The 24212-nt window shown below is 41.5% G+C and overlaps 2 non-coding genes across 2 annotated transcripts; one reads left to right on the top strand and one right to left on the bottom strand.

Moving 5' to 3' along the window:
- Nucleotides 1-5460: 5460 nt before the first annotated feature.
- LOC144538011 (U6 spliceosomal RNA) lies at nt 5461-5566 on the top strand. Its single transcript, XR_013504021.1, has one exon. It is a non-coding gene; the product is annotated as a U6 spliceosomal RNA (small nuclear RNA).
- Nucleotides 5567-10614: 5048 nt separating this feature from the next.
- Nucleotides 10615-10721, bottom strand: LOC144538018 (U6 spliceosomal RNA). The gene has a single exon (XR_013504028.1). It is a non-coding gene; the product is annotated as a U6 spliceosomal RNA (small nuclear RNA).
- Nucleotides 10722-24212: the final 13491 nt, after the last annotated feature.

The following is a 24212-nucleotide window of genomic DNA, read 5'->3' on the forward strand; positions in this document are numbered from 1 at the left end:
GGTTTTCTGCTGAGGAAACGGATCTGCTCGTGCGCGATGGCGATGTGTGTGCGCGCGTCGGGTGAAGGTAAGACAATGCACAATATTTAACAAATATCACACAATCCTGTAAATCCTCAAGTCAAAGCCTGTCTCTGTATTCAGGTCCGCTCTCAGTAACGGTCTCTGCTTCGATACGAGCCGTTGTCTCTGTACGGACAGAACCAATCCTCATGCTGAACTCCGCTCAAAAACCTGCAGAATATCCTGATACGGCCTTGTTAAAAGTGTTTATTAGCGACGTGAGAGAATCATGCTGCATTCAGTGAAACTCGGATATCTGGGACACTTATGGAGATTTAGCCTACAGTAGCCCTATCGTTACCGACGTGGGAGATTTGTGCTGCATTCAGTGCCACTCAGAAATTCGGGACTTGGGGCGCTATTTCCTCAACAACCCAAATAACATGGAAAAAATCATATCTCTGCCATTATTTAAGATAAAAAGCTGATTTTTGAATGGCAAAATAAGGGATGCTTATTGTGTCATCCTTGCGCTTGTAAACCTGTTTATCCAGTCCGCCCGGCACTGGTTATACCGCCTTTCACCACTAGAGGGCGGCCTAAGTGCTATAAAGTCAGTCAGAAAAACAAAAGTGAAGCTAGCTAGCTAGCTAGCTAACATGGCAGCAGCATAGAGATATAACAGTAGAGGGGACCTGTCATAGAGAATTCCTATTCTGGAATGGGACCACATGGCAGCCATCTTACCTGGGTCCACTTCTCAGCTGACTGTCATTGGAATCAATGGTGAAAGTGGCTTATGCTGCCATTATAATGCTAATATTTTTGTATTGAGACATCACTACTACTTTTTATTTAGCTCACTGTGTGCAAGACAACTGTGACTGTCTAAAATGGAACCAAACATGAGCATTTTTTGTAGTCTGTAGAAAAAAATAGCTAAACTATGTTAAGTAATTATGTTTTAAATCATAAAGATTATCTTCTGGAAGTATTTTAATGGTGCATTACTTTACAGAAACTATGAATCCTTTTTTCAAGAAGACTTTATAATTCTTAGATTTATTTGGTACTCTTTGGTACTCTGTATTAAGAGTATATATGAAAATCTGCTTATTTTTAATGTAAAAGCCCCAAATGATCTGTTGTTGTAGCAATAGACAGATGTTGGCAGCAATTAAATATCACCATCACTGAAACACACCTAACAATACACCCAGATAAAATATACAATAAAAGGCAAATGTAAGGCCATTAAGTGGTTAGTGTGACAGCTCTAAGCCAATTTAAGCAGGTAATAATGGACATAGGCCCTCATATATTTTTTTTTTTTAACTTTATTAGCATGACATCTTAGCCTGCAATTAAGATTACAATCCATAAAGAAATAATTTATATAGATGCCATCATGTAAACAAGTAGGCTACTACAGTAAAAACAAACATCTCTACACTTGAATCAACTTAAAATCCACAGTAGCCTATACAGATATGCAAATGAACGTCCTCTCTGTCTGCCACCACGCGCCACTATGTGTCACTTCCGTCATTAAGGTGCGTCTTGGCACAAATAGCCTGCAATTAAAAAAAAAAAAAAAAAAAAAAAAAAAAAAAATCGGCGCATTTTCAGCAGCAGTGCGGCTACTGAGTACTATACAAATACTATAGAAAACACTATAGAACGTATGTTTAGCAGTTTGATCCAGATCAGGACAACAGTGGTCGCTTCCCATAGACAGCTGTTGTAGTTTCAGGTAAACTGGACCCAGGTAAGATGGCGGACGGTTATCCCACGCTTAATGACGTAATGTCCCCTCTACTGTTTTATCTCTATGGGCAGCAGGCTACATGCAAGATAACTCCTCAGTCACGACCATTACATTAAGTGTGCGTTCTGGGGATCTGACGGTTTTGACTGTTGAATCGTACTAGATTAGATATTGTTTCCAGTCAGTATGAAGCTACGTGTCGCGTGCGAACAGGCCAAGCTAACGCCACGTGGCGTTAGCTTCTTTCTAGCTCGTGACACGAGCTGCTAGCTGTGTTCCTGAACATGCTTCATTCAGGTTGTGATGAATTTTCAACCAACAAGCGGATGTAGCTGATAGAAGTCGCCTTGTTTTTCGTTATGAGATGATAACTTGTAATGTTCAAATTGGTTAAAATGTAATGCACGTTGTTTTTTTTGAATGTAATGTTAATTCTGGGTGCTTACAGGAGGCTACAATGCCTTCCAACAGGAGGAGACTACAGCAGAGAGAGAGCTGAGGGGAGTGCAGGTGTGCAGAGCTGGATACAGACTGCCAGCAGGCCAGCAGGTGAAGCATTATGACAGTATATTATATCTGTGCATAGTATTGTGAATGAGTTTCATCTGTAACATAATGTTAAAGAGAGTGCTTTTCTGTAGGGGGCTAACCCCAAAAGCTCCAGTTCAGAGAGCGTTGGAGAGCCTGGTGATCAAGTAAAATACTTCTAATAGCTGTAGTGAAATATGGGATGGTAAGGCCAGAAAATATGTTCATGAAATCCTATATGACATTTTGTACTTGTTCTGTATTCTAGTACATATTTTTACATACAAAACTAGACATAGCCTACTCCAGACTAATTCCTGGGCTTCACCAGGAATCATTGAGTCAAGCCACTGTCAGCATCACATCCATGAAAATTCAACTGGCTACACTGAAGTGTTCAGTTGTCTTAGTGCATTTTTTGCAGTGAGAAGTATATATATATATATATATAAGGTACTTGGTATTTTAAATAGTAGTTCTACCATGCCCAAGCAATTTTGAATGGAAAATGGTATTCTTAATTCTGATTCTAATAATTCAATTTAAGATGAGGCGCAACCACAAGGCTCCAGACCAGAGAGTGAGGGAGAGCATGCTGAGCATCAGGAGACACATCAGACAGGTACATATGAGGCTGGTAATGGCCGAGTGTGAGAGAGTTACTATAAAAGGGCCAAGCCAGTAAGAGTGGGATAAAGAGAAAGATAGATGCTGTGGACGATGGTCTTCTTACAGGTACATTATGGAACTTATGCAGAATTATACTAAAACATGAAATGACCATATTTGACACCATTCAGGTACTTTTTTCAGGTTAGAGCAACAGCCCCTCAAAATGTGTGTGCACGTCCCTGTCTTTACAGGTTAATTATTTACCATTAAATTAGACCATTAAATTAGCAAAATAAAATGACAAAAATCGCCCAAAAAAATCAATCGCCGATAGCCGATATATTCGCCCTATCGCCCAACCCTAGATACAATTCGATTTAGTGACGTGATCGAAATATTACATATTGTGACCCAACCACATATTTCAATAAAGTTGAAACATTATGCAGGAAGTGCAACAGGCATTAACTTTTGCTTAATATAGAGAGTCCTGAGATGAGTACCACTATCTTTCAATTTTGACTAGGAGAAAAAAAACAACAACAAAAAAAGAAAAGAAAAGCAGAAACTCTCTTGGTCCAGTACACTCTTAGTGCAGCATAAGTGTACTGGAGAACAGAGAAGAAGGGAAAAAATAAGACGAAAATTGGAACAAAACAGAGCAGGGCTCTTCTCTGTATCGTTCCAATTATTGTCTTACCCACGTGGTAGATTCATGCTGCATTCAGTGACACTCGGAAATTCGGCACTTTGGCGGAGATTCTGACAGTATTCCTGCATTCTCTTGTAAATGTCTTTTATTTTGTTACCGAGGTGGGAGATTCATGCTGCATTCAGTGACACTCGGAAATTCGGCGTTTTTGCGGAGAGTCTTACAGCATTGCTGCATTCTCTCGGAAATTTGGGTTTTGTTGTTGCAGACATGGCGAGATGTGTGCTGCATTCAGTGACACTCGGAAACTCGGCGAGATTCTTACAGTACTCCTGCATTCTCTTGAAAATGTATTTTATTTTGTTACCGAGGTGGGAGATTCATGCTGCATTGACTGACGCTCGGAAATTCGGCCTTTTGTTGGAGATTCTTACAGCATTGCTGCATTCTCTCGGAAATTTGGGTTTTGTTGTTACAGACGTGGGACAGTTGTGCTGCATTCAGTGACACTCGGAAATTCGGGACTTTGGCGGAGATTCTGACAGTATTCCTGCATTCTCTTGAAAATGTCTATTGTTTTGTTACCAACATAGTAGCATTCACTGACACTGGGAAATTCGGTATTTTGGCGGAGATTCTTACAGTATTCCTGCATTCTCTTGAAAATGTCTTTTATTTTGTTACCGAGGTGGGAGATTCATGCTGCATTGACTGACGCTCGGAATTTCGGGCTTTTGGCGGAGATTCTTACAGCATTGCTGCATTCTCTCGGAAATTTGGGTTTTGTTGTTGCAGACATGGGAGATTTTTTCATTGAAAGGTTTGAAATCTCAGTCACTACTGAGGCAACAACTTTTACACTGCTCAGCCAAAATCTTATTGGATTGGATTTTTCGCCATATAGAATTTTCTGAAAAACCTACTTTTGCAAGCTTCACCTAGACTGTATTGTTTTACATTCATGAATGTAAAACAATACAGCAAGTGTTTGCATATTACTATTTCTCTCTCTCTCTCTCCCCCTCCTGCAGTCAGACGCTACAACAGCGCCTTTGCTGGCAGGTTTGTGGAATTGCAAGATATTTTTGAATAAAAACAACCAAGCAGACAGTTTTACTTCCTCCTACAAACCACCACAGCTGAAAATAGCTGTGAACATGAATGAACACTGTAATTTAGCCCAGTTTACCCCCACCAACACACACCATGTGGATAATGTTCTGAATTACCAGTTTGAGCTCTACAACAGAAACCAGGACAGGACAGCGGACAGGATAAACAGGTTTAAAAGCCAAAAGCAGCATTTCCATTGTATTCAGCTGGCGGCTCACGGTAAATTTCAAGCTCGTGCGATGCTATATTGTGGTTTAGTCCTCTGAACCAAGCTTGTCTCGTCTTCGAGAACACAGAGCAGGAAGGAACGAAGCGACCACATGTTGGTCTCTCCCTCTCTCTTTGTCTCTCTCTCTCTCTCTCTTTGTGTGTTATCTCGTCCTCACAGAGGCGACAGCAGGCATGAATGGTGATCGGTGGGGGGTAGTTGGGGGATTTGAGTCCCTCCAGGAGGAATGTGGGAGGAGGGGAAGTGGGAATTTGATCCTTTTGTTGACTCTCCTGCAGCTCACCAATCCTCAGCGCCTGACGTAGTGGCTGCTTTGCATAGATGTCCCGTCATGCGTTTCAGCCCCTACCGGAGCAGTTTGGACCTAAAGCGGGTGAAATTTGGTGCAGTTCTCTCATCAGAACCAGCCTTCCTATGATGCGGTACTCTATTTATGTCTGGAAAGCCTGATGCGGTACTCTATTTATGTCTGGAAAGCCTCATTAAGCTGACACCATATTTTGGACAGTATCTGGAGCTCACCCTATATATACCCCAGAGTTCCAGGGTGCTGTTGTGTTACTCCGGTAGCACATATACTAAAATTGGAACGATACAGAGAAGATTAGCATGGCCCCTGCGCAAGGATGACACGCAAATTCGTGAAGCGTTCCTTATTTATGCCTCATTTTGCCGTTAAAATCATCTTTTTAGCTTCAAAAATGGTTGAGATATGACTTTTTAAAGTTTTTCCATGTTGTTTTGGGTTGTTGAGGAAATAGCGCCCTTAGTGGCGGCTTACAGGCCTTATTAGACCTGCTAAGGACAGAAAATGTCTCTTCCAGAAAGCCCCATCCCTCTGGATTTAACTGTTTATTAGCATTATTGTTATTTTCAAGGGAATGCAGCAAGAATCTTCGCCAAAATGCCGAATTTGCGAGTGTCAGTCAATGCAGCATGAATCTCCCACCTCTGTAACAAAATAAAAGACATTTTCAAGAGAATGCAGGAATACTGTAAGAATCTCCGCCAAAGTCCCGAATTTCCCAGTGTCACTGAATGCAGCACACATCTCCCATGTGTGTAACAACAAAACCCAAATTTCCGAGAGAATGCCGAAATGCTGTAAGAATCTCCGCCAAAGTTCCGAATTTCCCAGTGTCACTGAATGCAGCACACATCTCCCATGTGTGTAACAACAAAACCCAAATTTCCGAGAGAATGCCGAAATGCTGTAAGAATCTCCGCCAAAGTTCCGAATTTCCCAGTGTCACTGAATGCAGCACACATCTCCCATGTCTGCAACAACAAAACCCAAATTTCCGAGAGAATGCAGCAGTTCTGTAAGAAACTCCGCCAAAGTCCCAAATTTCCGAGTGTCACTGAATGTCACGTCTCCTTTGTCTGCAACAAATGGCAAATGTTTTCATCAAATTGGAACGATACAGAGAAGATTGGTAATGGGCCAACCTATGAAATCTAATCTTCCCTGTGTCGTTCCAATTTGATGAAAAAAATGGAATGATTCAAAAAAATTTGATCGATACAGAGAAGATTGGTAATGGGTAACACATTAAATCTAATCTTCCCTGTATCGTTCCATTTTTTTCATCAAATTGGAACGATACAGAGAAGATTGCTAATGGGCTAACGCATCAATCTAATCTTCCCTGTATCGTTCCAATTTTTTTGAATCATTCCATTTTTTTCATCAAATTGGAACGATACACAAAAAAAATTGGAACGATACGGAGAAGATTGCTAATGGGGTAACCGTTAAATCTAAATCTTCCCTGTATCGTTCCATTTTTTTCATGAAATTGGAACGATACAGAGAAGATTGGTAATGGGTTGATAAATCTAATCTTCCCTGTATCGTTCCAATTTTTTTGAATCATTCCATTTTTTTCATCAAATTGGAACGATACACAAAAAAAATTGGAACGATACAGAGAAGATTGGTAATTTGCAAACGCGTAAATCCAATCTTCCAATTTTTTTGTATTGTTCCATTTTTGTCATCAAATTGGAACGATACAGAGATGATTGGTAATGGGTAACCCATTAAATCTAATCTTCCCTGTATCGTTCTAATTTTTTTGTATCGTTCCATTTTTTTCATCAAATTTGAACGATATAGAGAAGATTGCTAATGGGCTATCGCATCAATCTAATATTCCCTGTATCGTTCCAATTTTTTTGAAGCATTCCATTTTTTTCATCAAATTGGAACGATACACAAAAAAAATTGGAACGATACAGAGAAGATTGGTAATTGGTTTATGGGTCAACCCATTACCAATCTTCTCTGTATCGTTCCAACTTTTTTTAAATCGTTCCATTTTTTCATGAAATTGGAACAATACAGAGAAGATTGGTAATCGGTTAACCCATAAATCTAATCTTCCCTGTATCGTTCCAATTTTTTTGAATCGTTCAATTTTTTTCATTAAATTGGAACGATTCAGAGAAGATTGGTAATGGGTTAACCCGTAAATCTAATCTTCCCTTTATCGTTCCAATTTTTTTGTATCGTTCCATCTTTTTTATCAAATTGGAACGATACAGAGAAGATTGGTAATGGGTTAACCCATAAATCAAATCTTCCCTGTATCGTTCCAAGTTTTTTTATATCATTCCATTTTTTTTTCATCAAATTGGAACGATACAGAGAAGATTGGTAATGGGTAACCCATTAAATCTAATCTTCCCTGTATCGTTCCAATTTTTTTGTATCGTTCCGTTTTTTTCATCATATTGAAACGATACAGAGAAGACTGCTAATGAGCGAACCATAAATCTAATCTTCCCTGCCTTATGAGCTCATTGACATTTGGCAACCCCGGCCATTCATGCGTAAGGGAATTTCGCGCCCCAAACGGACGCTCCCTTCCCGCCCAAACGGGGGCCCCGAAAAATCGGGAACCGACGCGATCCGCATTAATATTCGGCCGGGACCCGCGCGGGAAAACTTGGGTCCGATCCGACCCACGGTTCCCGAGATATGATTTTCCAAAGTTCGGGGACAGTGTTCCCGTTTGTCAGGCTACGCCGGGCCGGCCACGAGGTGACACCCGGGAGCCCTGACATTCGGGAACATTTTTGACAAACGGGTTGACAAACGGGAACATTTTTGACATTTGCAATTGTCCATTTGGGAACCCTGACCACCCCATTAGAAGTATGCCAAATGTCAAAATATTCCTTATATTTTGACATTTGGCATACTTTTGAATGTTCCCAAATGTCACAGTGACAAAGGGGAACATTTTTTAAAAGGCTCACCAATAGTGGTGCATTCCTCAAAAAGTTCGCGAAAATCCAACTTACAAACCAAAATGCCAAAGTCAATATTTTCACATTTGGCATACTTTTGAATGGGTGGTCAGGGTTCCCAAATGTCAACCCAAATGGCAAAAATGTTCCCAAATGTCAACCCAAATGGCAAAAATGTTCCCAAATGGACAATTGCAAATGTCAAAAATGTTCCCAAATGTCAACCCAAATGGCAAAAATGTTCCCGTTTGTCACTGTGACATTTGGGAACATTTTTGACATTTGGGTTGACATTTGGGAACATTTTTGACAAAATATCTGCATTTGAATAGGCTGGAACTGGTTCTGCAAACATTTGGATTGCTGGAACCAGTTTAGGATTCAAGAGGAGCCTCTATTATGGAACATATTTCAATTTCACATTGATAAGACAATATCAAGTCATTTCTTTGGTCTATGACATTTGGGAACACCGACCCCCCATTCAAATGTATGCTAAATGTCAGAATGTAAGGAATTGACCATGCACTGATCACATGCGGTCTGTGTGCCTGCGTCTAGTTAAGGCTATTTCACTGGATTTTGACCCTTTATACTACAGCAAGGACGTTGCAACCTTTTCCAACTGAAAGTTGGTGTCACAGTGTAGAGCTGACACAAAGTCGGTGGTTCTGGATACATGTTAAGGTTCCTTAAATACGTGCACAAACCTGCACAATATTAGGGAATGACTAAAATCTGACATTTGGCACACTTTTGAATGGGGCGGACAGGGTTCCCAAATGAACAATTGCAAATGTCAAAAATGTTCCCAAATGGACACAGACATAAGGAAACTGAAAGGTCAGAAGGCCTCCAGAAGGCCATTTCACTGGATTTTGACCCTTTATACTAGAGCTAGAAAGTTGCAACCTTTTCCAACTGAAAGTTGGTGTTACAGTGAAGATGTGACATAAATTTGGTGGTTCTGGATGCATGTTAAGGTGCCTAAAAAACCTGCACAAATGTCAAAGGGTCGGCAGGTTTCCCTTGTGTCAAAGTTGACATTAGGGTTATGTGAATATTATATTTCAAATGTGCATATTTTCTCAAATAAAGGTCCCAGAGACCCCAGACCCCATTTGGAAACATTTTTGCCATTTGGGTTGACAAACGGTAACCCTGACCACCCATTCAAAAGTATGCCAAATGTCAAAATATAAGGGCTATTTTGACATTTGGCATACTTTTGAATGGGTGGTCAGGGTTCCCAAATGTCAACCCAAATGGCAAAAATGTTCCCAAATGGACACGGACATAAAAATTTTCATATTTGCACATTTTCTCAAAGAAAGTTCCAAGAGACCCCAGATTTTGCACAGGCAGTGTGGGCATGGCCTAGAACAATCCCACGTGACCAAATCCCCTCTGCGGCAACAAGAAAAACATGAGGTTTATTTGGAATAATCAAGTGAGGATGGTGTGAGGATTGAGTAGTTGTACAGCCCCTGTCAAATTTGGACAGATTGGTTACAATTTTTTTTTTTGACACTTGGCACACTTTTGAATATCACAAATATTGACCCAAATGTCAAAAATGTTCCCATTTGTCATGGTGGCACGCAAACGCCCCCCTTAGGATCTGGCGCGTTCCCGTATGTCAGGTTTGTTCCCATTTGTCATGGTGGCGTGCAAACGCCCCCCTTAGGATCTGGCACGTTGGCGCGGCGCGTTCCCATATGTCAGGATTGTTCCCAATTGTCACCATTCAGGGTGTGCCAAACGTCAAGCACATTGACACCGTGTCACAATTTTGACAATGGCAATACATTTCCATTCATTTTTACTGACAAATGGGAACACTTCCCTTGCCTTTATCGTTCCAATTTTTTTGAATCATTCCATTTTTTTCATCAAATTGGAACGATACAGAGAAGATTGCTAATGGGGTAAGCTGCAAATCGAATCTTCCCTTTATTGTTCCAATTTTTTTGTATCGTCTATTTTTTTCATCAAATTGGAACGATACAGAGAAGATTGCTAATGAGTTAATCCATAAATCTAATCTTCCCTGAATCGTTCCAATTTTTTGGAATCATTCCATTTTTTTCATTAAATTGGAACGATACAGAGAAGATTGCTAATGGGTTAACCCATGAATCTAATCTTCCCTGTATTGTTCCAATTCTTTTGAATCGTTCTGTTTTCTTTCATCATATTGGAACGATACAGAGAAGATTGCTAATGAGCGAACCGTAAAGCCCATTAGCAATCTGCTCTGTATCGGTCAAAGTGAGCCTCATTGACAGGTTGTTGAAGTGGTCACGGTAGGCGTTTCTCACAGGCATTCCCACGGCACTGCCGTCTCCGGAAGCCGCTGCACTCTTCGGGTTCTCGTCCGCCGTGTTACAGTGTTCCGGGGAACGGCTGCACTCTTCCGGTTGTCGTCCGCCGTGCCGCGGGGAGCGCTTTGCGAAAAAGATGAAGCGCTTCACGGATTTGCGTGTCATCCTTTCGTAGGGGCCATGCTAATCTTCTCTGTATCGATCCAATGTTATCATATGTACTGCCTGGGCAAGTACATTTCAACTCCCAACGTTGCCTGCTACTTAATCCCCCCCGGGCAGAAGGGCCCCCTTTACGCGGAGCAACAGCTGAGGTGCTTTTTCACTAGGCGCCACCCATTAGCATCTGCGGGGAGAAGCTCTTTCTGTTGTAGACCTCTGCTTAGATGAGTTTAGTTTGAAATGGCAACTTCTTTCGGTATGTTTGTGAATTTGACAAAGTGGGCAAGACCAGAGTGGCACAGACACTGGAAGAGGGGCCGGAGCCCAGCTCGGCCTCCAAGCCTGAGCCTGCACTCGGGCCCTAAGCCCAGCCCATCCCCTCCCAGGACACGCCCTAGGGCTGCTCTGAGCGAGGCCCCTCTGCCTACATCCCAGGCTTTCCCCTTAGGCTTGGGGGTGGGGGGAGGGGACTTTGCAAGCAACCCTTTCACCTTGAAAAGTGCACAGCCACAAGTTTTTGCATGTAAATCTTCCTTTGCTACTGCAAAAGACCTGCGAATAGGACAAAGCATGTAAACCTGAGTGCAGAGAAGCTTCCCACCTTTTCAGGCTGCTGAGATGGCCAGGGCAAGTGTCCTTGACAGATTACCAGATAGTTCAGGTCATTTTTCAGGGGGCAAGGAGACAGAGGAACTTAAGCACGTTTGGCAAAGCCGTTACGCTGAGTAAGTTTCAAAGGTTCGGAGACAGAAGAGTCTCGGCCAAAGGCCCGAATTTCCCAGTGTCACTGAATGCAGCACACGTCTCCCATGTCTGCAACAACAAAACCCACATTTCCGAGAGAATGCTGTAAGAATCTCCGCCAAAATGCCGAATTTCCCAGCGTCAGTCAATGCAGCATGAATCTCCCACCTGGGTAACAAAATAAAAGACATTTTCAAGAGAATGCAGGAATACTGTAAGAATCTCCGCCAAAGTCCAGAATTTCCGAGTGTCACTGAATGTCACGTCTCCTTTGTCTGCAACAAATGGCAAATATTTTCATCAAATTGGAACGATACAGAGAAGATTGGTAATGGGCCAACCCTGACATCAATCTTCTCTGTAGCGTTCCAATTTTTTTTTAATCGTCCCATTTTTTTTCATCAAATTGGAACGATACAGAGAAGATTGGTAATGAGCTGACCCATTAGCAATATGCTCTGTATCGGTCAAAGTGAGCCTCATTCACAGGTTGTTGAAGTGGTCACGGTAGGCGTTTCTCACAGGCATTCCCACGGCACTGCCGTCTCCGGAAGCCGCTGCACTCTTCCGGTTGTCGTCCGCCGTGCCACGGGGAGCGCTTTGCGAGCTGGCCGCTTGGGAAAAGATGGAGCGCTTCACGGATTTGCGTGTCATCCAAGGAGGTTCTATATTAACTGGAGGATGAACGGAAAAATGGCCGCCCATTCATTTGAACGTAAGCTGCTCACCCAGCGCATACGCCAAAAAAAATTTTCTCTTCCTGGTTTACTTCCGTGATGTGCGGCCCACGGGTCATGCGCAGTAGTGTCTGCTTACGTATTCCCGCCAGGATTAGCGCGCCCACGAGCGAGCTAGCGAGCCCAGTCGCGCTCTCGTCATCAAGTGAGCAGGTCGGGAGCGAGCAGCTGCTGCTGGGAGTGTGGAACGGACAGTTTGGTGGGGGAGGGGCGGCTGTGAGCAGAGCAGAGCAGAGAGAGAAGGAATCTCCTAAAATTCCTATTCCTCAGCCCCTCAATACTTAATGTTAATTCAGTGTCAACATGTAGATCTAGATTTTTTTTCCAACTTAATTTTAAAATAGTAAATAACCTATTCAACTTTTGTAAGGGGAGATTTTAGTTTAGTTAAGTTTTTTAGTTTAGTAGATTTTAGTTTCCTGACCCTCCTTCTCACCACTGCCTCTATAAGGGTTTTTACTAAGGTCTTTTACTAAGAGGTACTTGTCCTTTGCTTGGGTGTTTCCATTTAAGACTTTCTACATTTTAAAGGAAATATACTTGTTTTTACTTTTACTAAATATATGTGAACCCAGCAGTTAGTAGTTCCTTTGAAGAAAAAGACTTTGCAACAACAATTTGTTGATGTAACTTAAAGTATTCAGATGGCAGCATAACTGGACTATAAACTTTAACATACCCTTTAGAGGTTATGCATTAACAATTGAATACTCCCAAACACTGAAAAACAAGAATGCAATGTATTTAATAATTCAATTTAATTGAACATAATTTAATAACATTTACTTGAACAGCATAACTAATAACTACTATCAATGTAACTCAAGGTGCTGGGCTGTTCATAAACAATACAAACGTAAACCATTATTGGCTACATCCAACATGGGGAGGAGAGAGAAAAGAGAGCGAGACAGACCATGGGTTGGTATGGCTGGAGTGGAAGAGTGGATGGGGAAGAGGGATACAGAGCAAGAGAGAGAAAGGGAGCGAGAGGGATAATGAAGGAAGAACAGTGAAAATATGAGTGAACAGTGTGATGAGTACAAATGTTATTTTTAAAAAAATGAAATATTTATAACCCCTTTTAAATGTGACCAATTGTTAATCGTCACATAAAGAATTATTCCCTGGCCTATTTATGGGCTTGTTTTCTGAATAAATAAACCTCTGTAAAGTCACAATCTGGGGTTGGAAAAACTGCCAGGTCCACTTGGAACTCTAAAGAACAGTAAAAAAAAAAACTCACAAGATTCAGAGGCAGTTTTACCTACCCCAGATGGCAGCTTTCAGGGACTGAGTGATGCTATCTAAAAAAATATCATTTCCCAAAGGGGTGAAATGAACTCCATCACCCAGAAAGAGGCCAGGGCTGTCAAACTTTATGCGAGGATGATGTACCACGCTCCCACCAAAATCCCGAACAAAAGCACCCATCACACTGTTCACCCATATTCTGGCCTTGTTGAGCCTCCCCGGATTAGCAGCCCTCCACCGGCGTCTTTGCGAGATGGAAGAAAAGATTATCTTCATCCTCGGGAAGCGCTGGTGGAGGTGCTGCAGGTCCCGCTTCATCGCTGCGACGAGCTCGACACCTTTGATCTTCCCCAGGTCGTTGCTGCCGCAGTGAATCAGCAGGACATCCGGGGCTGTTCTTCCTTCAAGGGACCGGTTGAAAAAGGGGAGAAGTTGATGCCACTTCAGTCCACCCCAGCCAAACCACTGGACCCGAGCATCCAGTCCAAGGTTGGTACCCATGGTCTGCCTCGCCCTCTCTTCCCCACGCCGGATGTAGCTGCTGCCAATCAACCATACTTTTTGGTCTGTGGATTAAAAATAATATTATAAAAGTTCCTACTACTGAGTTTACCTGATCAAATTGAGATTCCACACTTAAACATTTATCCTCTCTCATGAAGGGCAACACAGCAAATTTACAACAAATTATCCAACAATGATGCAGTCTTTTTGGTCAATACAATCTTTATAACTCATTTACATTGAATGACACAGCTATAGACTCACTTTGTTGACGCCTCTCTCTCTCTCTCTCTCTCTCTCTCTCTCTCTCTCTGTGCCACAGTGGTAGCCATCTCAAACTAGAAGATAATGAGAAAGGACTTTAATACATTAATGTGTGCTTGTCTGCCTTTTTCTCCATCCATCTGTCTATAACTATTAATCTATAGTACTTGTTTTGCAGTGCAGATACTGATTTAAACATTTCATTGACTACTTTTACATGTAACGTTATTGAACACCATATTATCTGTCAAGAACTCTCATACTGTATATGGGAACATTGCATTAATTCAACCTTTACACAAGCTAATGGAAATATATAGTAGCCTATATGCTATGTAAAATCAATGTCTGTGAGACATACTATCTACCATATAAAATGTCCGTATTTAGAGTAATCCTAGTTAACAGTTTTAACAAGGTTTATGGCGGTAGGCTTAAGTCTTAAGTCTTATTGTTTTGATTGGAATTTTGTGAAAAAATATAATGAACACCATGCAGTGCACATTTTGTAGGCGACAGGTTTCTATGAACCTAAAATCCTACCTTTTTTGGTTCAAAGCAACGGTTCTGTCCAAGGAGGTGTCTGGGAGCACTGGAGTCCAGTGTACAGTAAGTAGGTGCCTGCAGGTGCACATCAAGTGGCCGCGTGTGGGGGATGGGCATTGTGTCGCCAAGAGCCCCTTTATAAGTTGACCATGACTAGAAACGGTCCCTTTCCAGCAAGATTTATGCACGACTAGACAAGAAGATGCCGTCTTGTGTTGCCTACAACTGCATCAACCGATCAGACTGCAAAGGACCTAAGGTTCCTCTGTACTGGTATGGTTATAATATGAAACGCTATTAAAGACTTAGTTATAGACTTATGTATTAATTTATTTTTTATAATAAATAAAGACTGAGCTAACATTACTTAGCTAGCTACAGCTTCAGGTTGTAGCTAAGCTTGCTAGTTTGAATTACATTTTATATGTAGTAATATAGAACCTCCTTGGTAGTAGCCTACTCATTAAAAAAGTTAACCAAAACGAATGAGTAGCCAAAAGACTGGTAGAATATGATTAAAGACATATAATCGCGACTAGCAAGTAATAAAAAGTTGATATAAAAAATACTCCTGAAGCCTATATATTGAAAATACTATAGCCTAGTATATACCACATCATTCCACTCCATTATTTTTTCCATCAGAAGAACAGGTGAAGAACCATATTTTAACGTTCTTGTGTGCTGCCCCCAGTGCTATCTCCCCAAACTGTTTTAATCAGGCATGCTTAGAAATAATTAGCTATTCATCACATAAAAATCAATGAAGTAGCCTAAACTAGAGCCGCTGTGATATTTCTAATGCATGAACTTTCATATAATTGAAAAATGTCACCTAGGCTACAGATCTACAAAGCTTGTTTTAATAAAAAAATTTTCGTTTTTCTTCGTTGTTCAAATGTATTTTAAATTGTTCGTATGTTGCATTTTCATCAGTCCATAACGAAAATAAATAATATTGTCATGCAATAACACAAGAGCCTTTGTAAGTGCGGTTGCTGGTCAACCGGTCATTTACCATTGATCATCGGTGAATGCGATCATCAACAGTCCTGGTGCTGTCCTGGCCTGACGTTAAGTTAGTCAAAAAAACAAAAAAACAAAAAAATAACCAACTAAAATTGCACATTTAATACACTATGGGTACTTCAGCAGGTAGTGGGATCAATTGTCAGCCCGGGAATCTTCCCGGTTCTCCCGAGTACCCACTCCGGCATTGCGCTGTAGTAATTGCAAGTTCCTCTTATTAAGAATGATGGCTGTATTTACTATAGTAGCCTATACAGAAAAATATTACCACTATATATTGTGGCATTTATAGTGTGTTGGAAACTTAACTGCAGTACTACAGTGTTATGAAATAAACTATAGTTTCATGCAGCATCTACCATAGACACAACCACTGTGGTATTCCAAGAACTGTTCTGCCCTAATGTATCATAATAGAACAAATAGCACCTTACACAAGAAATGTGAAATATTTAAACATTTAACAGTTACCCATGTAAGATCATGCCGTAAATGTAGGCTACTACTATAGCATAAATGAACCAGTCATAACAAAAATAATGTTTGGTAACTTTGTAGTTTAATTCAATTCATTTAGATTGAAAATATCAAAGTCAATAGATAGTCACTTTGAAAAAAAAAAAAAAATGAAGCTAAGAACTGAACTAACTAAACAAATAGATAACATCAATATAAAAAAATAGAAAGAAATCGTAACTGACATTATGTTTCTCCACAGTTTTCCGTTTGGTGACAGGGCACGGCTTCATCAGTGGATCAACAATGTAAGGCGCAAGAATTGGAAACCAACACATCACTCCAGGATATGTGCCAACCATTTTGAAGAGGAGTGTTTTGAGCATATCAGTGGGAGGAAGCGCCTGACTTCAACAGCTGTCCCCACCATTTTCACCTACCTTGCCCCTCAGACAATGGACGTTGATGGAACAACATGCCAGGAACAAACGGTAGGTATAGAGGTAAGTGATGCTACACTCACAGTTGCACATGATCACAGTTACTCACACAATGATGATGTGAGTGCTGATGATGAATGTATAAATATAGTAGAGGTCTTGGATGATGTTGACAGCAACATCCTTGTGATGCAGGAACTGCATCATGATACAAATTTTGTGCCAGATGTTGTCCTGCATCACAATGATATAGCTGTCATATCAGATTCAGAGGGACAAGATATTTTGGATGCAGTAGCAACATCCACCCATACTGAGCACAACTACATGGTGATGGAATCTCCCAGATCACTGAAGCGTCAGTTTGGGAGTTACTTGCATTCAGTGGAGGACAAACTGCAAACTTGTCGAAAGAAATTGAAATTGGAGAGGGAAAAGACCAGAAGATTAAAAAAAAGAGTTTCCAGTTTGTCTGAGGTCATCAGTGAGCTGAAGCAGAAAATGCTAATTTCCACAGGTTGTGCAGAGATGTTGGAGACATCCTTTAGTGGAGTGTCAAAGGAAATCCTTACCAGAGTGGAGCAAGGAAAAAAGTCCAAAGTGTCAGAGGAATTGCGGTCATTTGCTATGACTCTGCACTTCTATTCTGCCAAAGCCTACGCTTATGTGCGAGAAAGTTTTGACCTTGTTTTGCCCCACCCAGACACCATCCGGACCTGGTACAGCAACATCTCTGCAGATCCAGGATTTACAAAACCTGCCTTTTCTGCTCTCGAGTCTCATGTGAAGGATAGGAAACAAGAGGGAAAAGAAACCTTGTGTGCCCTCATGGTGGATGAAATGGCCATACGCAAGCATGTGGAATATTCTGCCGGGAAATTCCATGGATATGTGGACCTTGGCTGTGGCACTGTCGATGATAGTTTACCACCAGCCAAAGACGCCTTGGTCCTCATGGTTGTTGCCATTGATGAATCTTGGAAAATCCCTGTGGCCTACTTCCTCGTTGATGGATTGACTGGAGAAGAGCGTGCTAACATCATCAGTGAATGCCTTCAACGACTTCATGATGTTGGAGTTCGTACAGTCTCCTTAACATGCGATGGACCATCATGCCATTTTGCCATGTTGAGAGCCCTGGGAGCTGATTTGGATGTCCATGCCATGAGACCCTCATTTCCACATCCTGCAGATCCATCACAAGTTGTCCATGTAGTTTTGGATGTGTGCCACATGCTGAAGCTGCTCAGGAATGCGTTGGCTGCAGGAGGTACCTTTCAAACTGAAAGAGGAAAAATAAAGTGGCAATACCTTGAGGATCTGAATAAACTGCAAGAGACGGAAGGTCTTAGACTTGGAAACAAGCTGAAAATGGCACACATACGTTGGGAGAGACAGAAGATGAAGGTTAAACTTGCAGCTCAAGTTTTCAGCAGCAGTGTAGCGGATGCTCTGGAGTACTGCAACACACAGCTCCATCTACCACAGTTCAGAGGATGTGAGGAGACAGTGGACTTCCTCAGGACCATCGATGCTGCTTTTGATGTTCTCAACAGCAGGAACCCCCTGGGAAAGGGATACAAAGCACCCATGAGGACATCAAACAAAGAACGTGCAGCGTCAATCCTGCTAAAAGCGGAGAAGTCCCTTTTGGAACTTAAAAACGACAAAGGCATTCCATTGCATTCTGGAAAAAGAAAAACATGTGTTGTTGGCTTCATTGCCAGTTCCAGAAGCATTCAAAATGTTTTCCATGACCTGGTTGAGAAACCGAATGCCCAATGCAGATACCTCCTCACATACAAGCTGAGCCAAGATCACCTTGAGCTCTTCTTTTCCTCTGTCAGAGCACGCGGTGGATTCAACAACAATCCAACTGCAAGACAATTTACAGCTGCATATAAACGTCTTCTGGTGAAGCAACAGGTGAAGACAGGAACAGGCAATTGCCTCCTCCGAGACGATACCAGCATCTTGGAGGCAACACCTGCGTCAGTAAACACCGCACGTAGGTTTGACCTGAAGCCTGTGGAGCATGTAGAGCCTGACCATGACTATCAACTCTGCCCAAATGTAGATACTGTTTCCGAGTACAAGGAGGCTGCCATAAGCTACATTGCTGGCTTTGTGGTAAAGAAGCTCAAGGAAAAACACAACTGCATGCCTTGCACTGAAGTGCTGATTTCTGATTCCACCGTGCATCCCTTCCTTCTCTTGAAGAATCGTGGAGGTTTGCAAAAACCATCACCAGGGATAATTGCCATCTGCACAGAGTCAGAACGCTGCTTTCAAAGGATTTTGAGATCAACCTCTGGCAAGCTCCCCCAGGGACATGGCTTAACATCAGCCATCATCAATCAAGTCCTAAGTTACAGTGCTGATAAGATGTTGTTTCCTGAGCTGCACAACCACATGTTCGAAACCACTGTGGAAGACAACCATGTGCATGGTTTGGTGAAAATGGCATCCTCCATGTACTGCAAAATCAGGATGCACCACTTGGCAAGACGCGAAACAGAGAAGCTAACAAAGGACATTGTTAGACATAAATTCACCAAGCTGGTCCACTTTCACCACCAGTAGCAGCATGCACAACTGAGAGGTTTGTTTTATTGATAAATAAATCTATGTGAGTGACCTTATATTTATCATTGTAAATATTGTGTCTGTTGTGTGTTTTATGTGTTTGTGTGTATATTTATGACCACCTGTATATTTCTCCTGTCCTTAAATCCTTAAATCTCCTTAAATACACTATATTAAATTCCATATTCTCTGAGCTTCTCTCTGTTTACATCTGTACACGTTTACATGTAGTTTGTTATTTGTATATGTACAGCATGTCTGGGTGTATTTCTATGTGTATTCTGTTTACTTATCAGTGTTTCCTATATACTTGTATATACTTGTATACTGACCACATCAGTTTCCTTTTATATGTTGTTTGTCCTATATATCTGTATATTATTTGTGTGTATGCATTCTGTGTCACATGTCATCTACTTTTGTACAGGCTTTTTTTTAAATTTTTTTATAACAACTCTCTCAGCTGAACATCTTGAGCATCTTTACCATCCTCCAACAAGACAGTCCCAACAAGCCAGTGTTCATAGTAATACTTGGAGCTCGCACCACGGAGCACAAGTCTTTACTGAACACTTACAACTCCAAAAGGAAGCCAGTGTTCATAGTAATACTTGGAGCTCGCACCACGGAGCACAAGTCTTTACTGAACATTAGTCCCCTATTGGAACAGCCCATTCATCCAAGACCTCTTTCCCTCTTTGTATATAGTTTCACTACTGTTTATGCAAATTGCTTTATTAAATGCACAGTTTGAATTTTTGATGTTTGAGTTTGTTTTATGGAACACACACAAAAAAATGTTTGATTAAAAAATGCACTTGTTCTTTATTGCATACCAAAAAGATGCACACTAATGTTTTTGCATGTTTGCAAGTTTTTGCATGTTTTTGAATGTTTTTGCATGTTTTTATTTGTACTGGTCTCGTCTGGGTTTGTCTTGTCCTTGTCTGGTCTTGTGTTCCCACTCTGAGCCTGCACCTTGCCGTGGTGAGTGGGCTTTAAACCAAGACAGGCTTTTAATGTTTATTATCTGCTTAAGAAATGAACCTTAGATATCTCATGCCATCTCTCATTGCAGAAAACTCCTGCTCGCAAAGAACCAATCAACAGATCTAGGTAAAAGTGGCCCATCTGTTTATTCCAGAAGAAAGAGATCTTAACCTGTACAATTCTGCTGCACACTGATGTAGACATCACTCTCAAGGTTTATGAAAAAGGGATGGTAATGTATTTTTTAATGGAGCAATTCAAATGGAGAATGTCTGCACACTGGATGTCAACTTCCTTGACTTTATTACAACCAAGATTTTGTAAAGCAATAACGATGCGATTGCCTGACCTTGTTAGTAAAATGTTGTTTGTAATAAAGTAAAGAGAGGACAAATCCAGGGGAAGAACATTCTTCTTTTCAGTTCCAGATATTCTATTGGGCCCCTGGCCTAACGAAGCATTAGGCACAAGTGGAGGCGATCTAGTACACAAGTCTTGGGTGGTAAATTATGGTTCATTTAGAATAACGGGTTCATAATTTAATACTATAGATCAAGGAATTCAATACATGCCAGTAACAAATCACTAACCATGTTATGCTTTTTATAGAAGTGATGCTGACTATCTCCGTCCCAACACCAAGTCCTTGACCAGAGGATGATATACAGTCAGTATTGCACCTGGCCAGAATTTCAAGCCCCCGTTTTCAAGAGATGGTCAAGGTCATGCTGTTATACTGTATATTGGCACGGCTGTGATTTGGTTACAATGTCTGTAATCAGTTTTAGATTCAAATGATGTTTTACACAATTTATGAAACAAGCTTTGCTGTCTCCAAACGGTTCGTTTCCATACATGTATAGTATGTACCCACCATCCCAAGTCACCAGCCTCTACTGAACTTATTATATACAGTAGTAAATAGTTAACTAATTACATTTTTACTAATCACAAAGTAAGCCACTTTTTTAATTCAGTCCTTTTGTCCTATACTTTTTAGATGTCAACTTTTGATTACTCACCAGTCAATATTATAATATTAATACATATTTTAAGTATTCAGCCAGTAGTTGCTAGAAGTCATCTGCTTGCAACTCTAATTTCCATGTCACTATTCCATTGTGAGACGTTGTTAGACTAGTGATACTAATTTGACAGTCTTAAGTTTGTATTAAAGATAAAGATGTCATCACTGTTGTTATTACTAGGCAGGTTTCCCCAAGCATATCTGCTCATTCAATCTTATAATGTTTACATTTCTCCCAAGCTTGACTGAAGCCGCACAGCATGGACCAACTTCATGAGTATGCATGTTGTGTTGCCTGATGTTCACACAGTCCTACCTGCAGCTGTCTGCTGGACACAGCCTGCAGAACCAATGGACTGAAGTACACAAGATCAAACCCATGTCATGCTTGATGAATTTGACTTTACATTCTGACATTTAAATGCAGCTTCAGTTCCTTGCTATTTTTATTTGAGTTACTTAGACGAACCATGTAATGAAAATCATGAGTTGGCCCTGTATCCTTGGCCCTGTAGCATTTACAGCACTTTGCTGTGGTAGTTTGACAAGATGTCATCATACAGTCAGAGTTTCTCATTAGTCTGTCAAAGCTAAGTCGACCTGGTTCACTTCCCTACACAGCAGCCACACACTTCTGTTTAGAAACACAGTGCAACTCTGACTGGCAGCTAGACTCAGTCACTACCATGCAGGCAGGTTAACCATACAGCACCATACAATACTGTCATGAAACTGAATTAGAAATCGCGTACAGGTCAAGTTATTTAAAATCGTTTATTTAAAAAAATTAAAAGCATAAAGTTAATTCACAACGAAATACAAAAGTGATGAATAGCATGACTAGTTGGGTTCGCCAGACAGACCTGTGGAATACATGTAGGCTAAAAACAAGGCTAATATAGTTAGCTTGCTGTCTACATCTCCGTGTCATGAACAAGCACAGAAAACACACCTAATCCCAAACCTCCGTTTTCGGTGATCAGTTCTTATCTGTACATATTAAATACCGGTGGGCTACTCATGTAAAATACTTCATATTTTAATAAAAGCGAAGCCGGACTGTACAAACACAGCTGACAGACGGAGCAGCAGCGGAAGCAGGAGGCTCGTTCCCGATGCAGAGCTCAGAGGCGCGTGCTTTGCTCGTACCCTGAGGTGACGTCACCCACAAAAAACAGTGTTTTATACGGCTCTGAGTAATTTTTAAAAAAAATCGGCCTTCATGGTTAAAAAATACATAATTCAAAGAGTGTTTTAAGGTCTTGTGTGGTATTGTAGGTATCTTCTGAACAGTTTTAGAGGACTGTCTTTTACAATGGCCGTCTATGGGAAAAAAGCTTTTTGGGCCGCAGGTGAATTTTAGGCTGCAGTACCACCGTTGGCCACCATGTCAAATTGGAAGCAAGGCTGAGATCTGACGCCTGGGGGCTGGTGTCATCCTTGCGCCACCCGAAACTCCTTCTCTGTCTCAACTGTGCCAACAGTTGGCCAATGGCCGTTCACGGCCGTGGTCCCGTGCTTAGTCCGATACAGCCAATCAGATGGCTTCATTTGTCTCAACAAGGAGAATCCAACTTTTGCCAACCAATAGGAGAGCCGGATTTGTCTCAACAGTGTCTCACCAACTCGGCTACTGACAGCGCTCAGTTTACCGGCGGACGAGACAGCAGCGACTTCGTAAGTGAAGTATTAATCCATTTTGATTCAGTATTTGTGGAAAACACTGTAAAAACTCAGATTTCTGTCTGACATTAGTGGTACCGAGTTAACCGAGGTGTTTTTACGGCACTTTGTGGAATATGTGTGCGATCGGCAGAACGTTAACGTTCGCCAAAGCCGGAGCTTTATAGTTCTTATTAAAATGTCAAACTTTAATTTTATTGTGTGGAATTGATTATATACACTACTTATCATTGCTTTGTGTTAACCAGCGTTTTATTCAACTCTTGTAGGCTGCTAATATTGCCTGCTAACGTTGCTAACGCACCGGTTACATGACGTTATCTCCATCTTAATTCAACAGTCCAGTAGAGTTGAAGACAGCTGCTAACTGAGATATTTTTGTCGGTACTTTATCACACAGCTAACCCACATGCTGTTCAACCACTTATGTATATTATGTATATATCAAATATAAAAAGATGTCAGAACATCCGTGATAATGTAATGAAACTGCTCTGATGAAAATGTTTTTATGCTTCTGCTATTATGGTATTGATGACATAAAGATCTGAGTACAGCAGAACACTGTAATCTAACTGTGTTGTCCTCTGTCATGTTATAGATTGTACTTTCAAAACAAAGAATGTAAGTACTACATGTCATTTCTTCATCATCATTAGCATTTCTTATTTAAGCAATATCACAAGAGAGGGAGTGCTGTTGTACTGTATATCAAGCAACAGCTAAACTGTTAGCACAGAGGATTTCACTTGACTTTCTTCCCAACCTTCCTCTTGTCCAATCAAATTGCTCGACCGGAACCAACTGTTGTATAATTGTACTTGTTATCTTAAAGCCTGTACCGGTACTCTGCTGATGTTCATTTTCTGTGTTTAGATGGAACACCCGAACTTCAGGAGGGCCCCTAATGGGACCCTCCTGCTGAAGGCATCCCCTGACGCCCAAGCCCTTGGCCCCCGGCAGGCAGCGTCACCGCCAACGCCACCCTCGTCCTGAGCCGGTGGAAGGTCCAGTTTGGCCGATACCTGGGCAAGACCTTCCACTGGCTCCTGGAGAACGATGTGGGCTACGCCGTCAACCTGGTCGCCTCCCACCAGAAGGAGCGAGAGAGGACAGGGTCTCAGTCCCCCCTGATGGCCAACAAGGTGGAGTCCTTCAGTCTGATATTCATACAGTACAATTAAAGGAGCGATGACAGTTTTAACCTCTGTGTGAACTTACAGGACGCCTTCACCCGCTACTCCTCGGCGTACCCTGACTTTGAGGAGGCAGTCAGGTTCCACCGGGCGTTTGAGGAGGCGCGGGT

Source organism: Centroberyx gerrardi, chromosome 23 (genome assembly GCF_048128805.1).
Source record: "Centroberyx gerrardi isolate f3 chromosome 23, fCenGer3.hap1.cur.20231027, whole genome shotgun sequence".
NCBI classification, from domain to species: Eukaryota; Metazoa; Chordata; class Actinopteri; order Beryciformes; family Berycidae; genus Centroberyx; species Centroberyx gerrardi.